A 7,694-nucleotide genomic window follows, 5' to 3' on the forward strand; every position below is an offset into this window, starting at 1 on the left:
TTTTGTGCGATAAACCTCCTAAAAAACCCCCAAATCTCCATTTTTTCTTCCCTTTTGCCAAAATCACCACCCACATTGCATTCCTTACTTGTATTTCGACCAAGGCCCTCACCTTTCACCTTCAAATTCATCTTGTTTGCGGTTTACTTGGGGAATTAGGGTTTGCTCGAATCGGGTTTTAATCCACCTGTTTCTTGCGTTTTTTGTTGATCTCTTTGCATCTTTTGTGGGTAATCAATCAAGTAAGTCTTCTTCTCCTCTTCCTTGTTGTTTAATTACTATTTTTCGACCCAGTTTTGAGCTAGGGTTTCAAAATTTCAATTCAATTTGGGGAAAATCGTGTGTAATTGATTAATTTCCTGATTAATGTACTTACTTGATTGTTAGGATGGATAGTAACACTATGCCCTCTTCTAGTTCTACTTTTACCCCATCCCTTTCTGAGACGGTGGTCCCTGCTACTGCCACCATCACTAGCCCTGTTGTTGTTACTGCTTTTACTGCTGCTACCACTACTGCAGCCACGGTCACTTCCTCGGTGACGACCCCTTCTGCGTCGTCACCTGCTGTCACAACTGCTTACTCGTCAGCCTTAGTGCCTCTCCCTGTCCCAGGCCGCGCTCCTGAGCAGGCTTCTTCTTCTTCAGGTACTGCTTAACGAGGGAGGGGTCGAGGATGAGGTCCTCCTACTGTTGGACGCACTGCTGCCACGTTCCGAGCAGATGACTCCTTGGACCCGCTTCCCGACTTTCCTGAGGTACATTTCGTGAATACTATTCATCGTAAACGCATTAAAAATTTAATGCACTGTGACATCACTTCTACTAAATTTTTGTGTCGGGCTTCACTTGAGAAACTGAAGATTTACGAGCCTGTTGCTGAGTTGTTAAACGGGACGGGGATGATCAGGTTGACCACAATGCATGCACTGACCTACGAGCTACTCACACTTGAGTTTTTCAGCTCGTTTACCTTTTCAGCTGGTGCCTACAACACTGACCCGGAGAGCTCTTGTGTCTCGTTTATACTGTTTAACTGGACCACCACTTGGACCTTAGCTGAGTTTGGGAGGAGGTTAAGTTTGTCTTCTCACGGCCATCAGGACCCTCCCCGGAAGGTCATGGCTTTACTTTGGCCCACTTTGGCACAGACTCCCTTCGGCCAGCGAAAATTAGCTCACATTCACCTTCCCCCGGCCCGTTACTTTTTGCGTCTCATCGGCGCGAAGATTTTTGGCCGTAAAGAGCCTAGCAACATTAACAATGCCGAGTTGTCGATTTTAGGGGGCCATTTAAACATTGATAGCGCTGGCCCCTTTGTTTTAACATTGCGTACTTGACAGCTCAGCATTTTAATGCTGTAGGGCAGAAGGTGACGGGCACGATTTGTTGTGGAGGCATAGATTCTTTTTTCGCCCGTTCCCTTTTTACTGACTTCCACAGAGGCCTGAGACACATAGATAGGGAAGCGGACTTAGATATTAACGCCATGCTGGCGATGTTTTGGTTATCTTCAGACCAGCGGACCTGGAAGATTTGTAGTTCCAGGTCCGTGACCCTTCCATTTCCCGACCTACCCCGTCTTACATCTTTGACCACTGTGACGGGTGGGTTGCCTTCACTTCTACCTTCTTACCACCTTCCACTTTTTGCTCCAACTACTTCCGATTCTAAAAAGCGGAAGAGACGTGAGACTAGAGAGGGGTCCATGCCGACTCAGGCTGGGCGGACGTTCACATCCACACCCACGCCTACACCGACCCCTATCCCTACACCTTCTGTTACACAGCCGATTTTTCCGGCTAATTTTGTTCCTCCTACTCCTTTCGTGGCGCCCGAGGTTATGGACCAAGGGCGTCGTGACGGTTTGCTGCTTGAGATGTGTACCAGAGTAGGCGGGACTAGACACTTGCCTTGTTCCTTATATACGAGTATCACGTGAGGAGAGGACATCCCGTTCCAGACAGCTGGCCACACCCTTCTTTATACCGGTACCCGGCGGAGGGGTACCCGCATCTAGAGAGCGAGGCGGACACAGCAGAGCAGGAGGAGAGAGTTCGAGCTGAGGAGGGTAGGAGACGGGAGCAGGAGAGGGATCCTGACTACGTGGTGGTAGAGGATGAGGAGGAGGATGAGGCTGTTGACGAGTAGCTGCTGGTCTACTCACTTCCCCAGTTTTATGGCTGGTTTGGGGAAGTTCGTCATTTTGTATGTATTTATGCTCTTTCTTTTTATTTTTGTCTCCTTTATTTCTTTATTTTATTCATTCATTTATTGGCTGTTTTATCCCGTTCCCCATATATATACTGCTGGTGTATGCTGGAGGACAGTGAGGGCGTTGTTCGTTTTGGTTTGGGGAGGGTATTGCATCCTTTGAGTCTGCATTTGTATTTGTCTTGCATTCACGTTTCCTTTTCTTATTTGCATCGTACTTTTATTTTTAAAAAAAAAAATTCACAAAATCACAAAAAAATTAGATAATTTCGAAAAAATTAAATAATTCATGTTTCATTTAGCACATAGGTTGAGTCGGAACGGTATATTTCCATGATGATATTGCACTGTAACTTGTCATTTTCACTTAAGCCTTGCATCTAGCTAATTGGCGGTTATTAGCTTTGTCATGCGCATAATCTACGAGTTAATGTCAAAAAATACAGCTGATCAAATGGACTTGACCTAATAAAATTGGCAAACTACGTTATAATTTCTAAGTTATTAGAGCCATATAACTGGTGTCATTCATGACCAGTTCATGTAGGAATTTGAGAGTAGTACTCCTTGCATAACATGTTCATCACTTTTGCAGTTTTATGAAATTCGATTGCTTTTTGCTTGCATATATTCAGGTTTGTGGTCGGTGTCACATGCAGGGAGGTGCTTATAATTTCCCTCTTTCTTTCATTTTCACCCATTTAGCTCCACATTAGCCAAACTTAGCCTTTTGACCCATTAACTACACCCAAATTAAGCCTGCATGTCAAGCTAGTTTAGTGTGTTTTTGTGGTATACTTCTCATTTATGCGAGTTCTCCTGTTCTAATTCATATGGAGTTGGTTAAAAAGAAAGAAAAGTGGGCAGGAAAATGAGAAAAGCATGAAAAAAAATGAAAAAAAAAAAGGAAAGAAAACGTGTGAAAGACAGAAAAAAGAAAAAAAAGAAAAAAAAGAAAGTTGGAAAATGAAAAAGATAGACCGTTTAAAAAAGGGAAGTTTGTGACGGTCTTACTCCTCCGTTTTTATTTATATCTTTTTGAGTAGATTGTGTATTGGTTAGTGAGTTTTGTGCCAAAGAAGGGCACTTGTGTTTTGATCTCATAATCAGCTGAGAATTGGATGTTCTTATATAGTCTTGTTTAGGTGTTAGCTTGACGCTCTACCTCCACATATCCCATAACTGTTTTGCTATTTCTTACCTGTTCCCTCACTTTACCATAACTATTGTAAGCCCTCGGCTGTGACAGACATTGTTGGTTGGAATGTATGTTTGGTAACTAGAATTGTCTATCATTTTTGATTGCATGCATGTTATGTGGGTCGCAGTTTAGGTGAGTGACTGTTTTTTCTCTTCTTCTCTTACACAATTATATTCACCCCTTGCTTCATGAGAGAAGAGTGGCCCGTGAGAGTCCGATTTTAAAAGTCTTGCAAGGTCGACAGGTCATCTTATTTATAGAGATCATACAACTCGTTTGCACTTGACTGTTGTAGCTATAACTGTTAGATTTGATTGCATTAAATGGGTTAAGTGGACAAGTTATAGCTAGCTCTGTGTTTTTTTATCCGCTCCATTAGTTTGCATTTAGTTTACTCGAGGACGGGTAAAGGTTCGGTTTGGGGAGATTTGATACGTGCAATTTATATAGTATTTTTAGCCTCTTATTGCACGCATTTCTATGCCATTTTCATTTCTTTATTTTGCAAAATGCCCCGAATTGGCTACTTTGGTTTGTTTTGTCTTAATTGCAGAAATGGACCTCAAAGTAGCGGAACCGTGCCTTTTTCGTCCATCTTAGCATGCATTTTGAGGAGATGTAGGTTTTAGAGCAGAAAGTCGTACCTCGAGAAACGCGAAGGAGTCCTTGGAAGACTAACCAAATGAAGTCAAGGCTGTTTCAGTGGATATTTACTCGATCGAGAGCTTTTATAGTTCGATCGAATAGTTTGGCTGATGCAGGTGTTCAATCGAGTGGTTCTTGAACTCGATCGAAATAGGCTAATTTGGAAGTGTTCGATCGAGAGGCATATATGCTCGATCGAACGGTTTTGCTGAAGATTCTCTCGATCGAGTAGTTTGAAAGGATTCGATCGAGTGACTAGCTATTTTACACGGGCATCTTAATCAGTTTTTAGGTTTACTGATGTTAATAATCACTTTCCTATATAAAGGAAGTCAAGATTAGGTCATAAACATCTCATACTTTACACTTAAGACTCTCTTTATTTCTCTGAATCACGGCTGCTACTTTGTTCTTAACGCCGAATTCGCTCTTTTGTAATCTTTCTTTACCCTTAATCTCAATCTAATTCATTGCTTGCTTTTAATTATTGCTCTACTTTGTCTTTTGTCCTTCAATTCTTATTGTTATCATTGTTAGTGTATGCTTCATCTTCTTAATCTATTTATCATGTCTCTTATTAGCACATTCATCGTTATTGTTATTAAATGTGACAGCATGAGTAGCTAAATCCTTTTATGTTAGGATTAGGGGAGCCATGGTAGTAATGTGACGATGTTGTGAATAGGCTAGATGATTAATTGTTAGAAGTTGTGACCATAGCAATATAACTGTGATATGTTTAGTTGAGTGCACGCTTCTAAACGACTTTAATCTGGTTAAATTCGCTCCTACATCGGAAGATTGGAATGAACAGACCTGCTATGAACAGTAGACTACCCTAATGAGGACGGAAGTTAAGTTAGTTGTAATCTGGGGTGGATAGCGGACCGGAAGGACCTTTCCCTTGCCCTTCTCACACTAGATTGTCTAGACTATTTATGCCTGCGTTAGTGAACTGCCATGGTGAACTGAAATCCTGACATATCTCTCTTTATCTGATCAATCTTAGCTTTTTCTCCCCTTTATTGCTCTCCACTTTATTTCTCTTGCTTTATATCTTCAGTAGTTTAGAAAACAAATTTAAAACCCCCCAATCGTGACTTCATAGACGTGCTTAGCAGATAGATACTTAGCCTCCCTATGAAGATCGACCCTACTTACTGCTAACTTCTGTTAGTTGTACTTAGGTATTTATTTTTGGTACCTAACGACGGTATCATATTACTTGCTTGCCTCTCCCGAATTTCATCGTACAACTTGGTTTCTAAGGTCAAGTAACCAATGGCCTCCCCTTTTTGTATCATGTGAATACCCATCTTCTTCACTTCTTCATTTAGCCTTAACATGGACAAAGCGGTACACAAAGAGTAAACCGACTTCCTACTCAAGGCATCGACTACCACATTAGCTTTCCCTTCATGGTATACTATTTCCATGTCATAGTCCTGAATGAGTTCAATCCATCTTCTTTGCCTCATAGTCAACTCCTTTTGGATGTAGATGTACTTCAAACTCTTATTATCGGAAAACACCTTAAAGGTTGCTCCATATAGGTAGTGCCTCCATATCTTCAAAGCAAAGACAACGACTCCCAACTCTAGGTCATGTGTTGGATAATTCTCCTCATATGGCTTCAATTGTCGTAAGTCATAAGCAATAAATTTACCATTTTGCATGAGTACACATCCCAACCCATTATTTGAAGCATCGGTATAAACTTCAAAATTCTCACTTTCCTCCGGCAAGGCTAACACCAGACCCGTGGTTAGGTGCTCCTTCCGGGTCAAGAAGGCCGTCTCACAACTCCCGCCCCACTTGAAACGGTTTTCTTTATTCATGAATGATGTCAAAGGCCTAGCGATCTTAGAGAAATCTTTCACAAATCACCGATAATATCTGGCTAGACCCAACAAACTTCGTATCTCCGCTAAATTTTTAGGTGCTACCCATTTTGACACAACTTCAATCTTTATAAGATCCATGGCCACTCCTTACTTTGATAACATATGTCCTAAGAAAGCCACCTTCTCTAACCAAAATTCACATTTACTAAGCTTGGCATGGAGTTGCTGATCACTTAAGGTTTGCAAGACGATTCTTAAGTGCTCTTCATGTTTTTCTTTGGTCTTGGAGTAGACCAAGATGTCGTCTATAAACATCACCACAAATTTGTCCAAGTATGGGCTAAACACACTATTTATGAGGTCCATGAACACGACCGGGGCATTTTTCAACCCAAACGGCATCACTACGAACTCATAATGCTCATACCTTGACCGAAATGCATTTTCGGAATGTCCTCATTCTTGATCTTCAATTGATGGTAGCCCGATCTCAAGTTGATCTTTCAAAACACGCCGGCTTCACCTAGTTGATCAAAAAGGTCATTAATCCTCGGCAACGAATACTTTATTTTGATGGTGACGCTATTCAACTCTTGGTAGTCGATACACAACCTCATAGTACCATCTTTCTTCTTCACAAATAGAACCGGTGCTCCCCACGGCGAAATACTAGGCCTAATGTCCCCTTTGTCCGCCAATTCACAAAGTTGCTTCTTCAATTCTTCTAACTCCTTTGGACCCATCCAGTACGGGGCCATAGAGATTGGTCTCGCTCCCGGTTTCAAGTCCACACTAAACTCTACTTCCCTTGGTGGAAGTAATCCGGGAAACTCCTCCAGAAATACATCCTCAAATTCTCCCACTACCGGTATATCTTGAGCTTGTGGTCTCTCCGTGCTAGTGTCCCACACATGACACAAAAGCATAGCACAACCCTTCTTCAAACATGACTTTAAGGTCATCACCGTAATAAGTTTCACCTTGGGTTTGATCAAGTAGCCTTTGTATGACACTCTAGTACCCTTGGGTCCTTTCAAAGCTATTTTATTTTGAAGACAATATATATTGGCATTGTGCTTATTTAGTAAATCCATCCCCAACATTACTTCAAATCCCTCTAATGGAAGTTCAAAAAGATTGTCCGGAATGTTTGTTTCATGCACCAAAACCAACACCCCTCTCTACACTTTTGAACACACCACAGACTCTGCCGAAGGTAAGGACACATCATCGTTTACTAACTCACCTTCCCCCAAGCCTAGGGTCGACAAATGACTCTTTGACACAAAATAATGTGTGGCCCCCGAGTCAAACAAAACAAAACAAGGATGAGAATTAACAAGAAATGTACCGGAGACAACACGGGCTTCCTCCTCCGTGCTTTTCTTGTCCATGGCAAACAGCTTGCCACTAGCTTTAGGCTCCCCTTGCACAGTGCTTGCCGAGTTAGTCACCCTAGCTTCTGAATTGTGGCCTTCAATATAGCTTGTTACCTTGGATGGTGCTCCTCTATTGAAGTTCTCGCGGCTATTTCCACCATTGAAGCTAGAGTTGGCATTCCTTTGATTGTTCTATTCTCCCGAATTCCGGTTGCTTGCTCCGCTTTGGGAAGGTTAGTGGTAAGAGCTCTCTTGTCTAAATTTCCGGTTGGACCTTTTTGGAGTGCTAGTGCAATCATTCCCTTTGTGGCCAAGGCCACCGCAATTGTAACATCGCAAACCACCACCTTCACTCACGGCTCTCCCTCCGTAGCCGCCCGGCTTCCCATAACCACCCACTTGCAATCCCCGT

Source organism: Silene latifolia, chromosome Y, assembly GCF_048544455.1.
Source record: "Silene latifolia isolate original U9 population chromosome Y, ASM4854445v1, whole genome shotgun sequence".
Taxonomy (NCBI): domain Eukaryota; kingdom Viridiplantae; phylum Streptophyta; class Magnoliopsida; order Caryophyllales; family Caryophyllaceae; genus Silene; species Silene latifolia.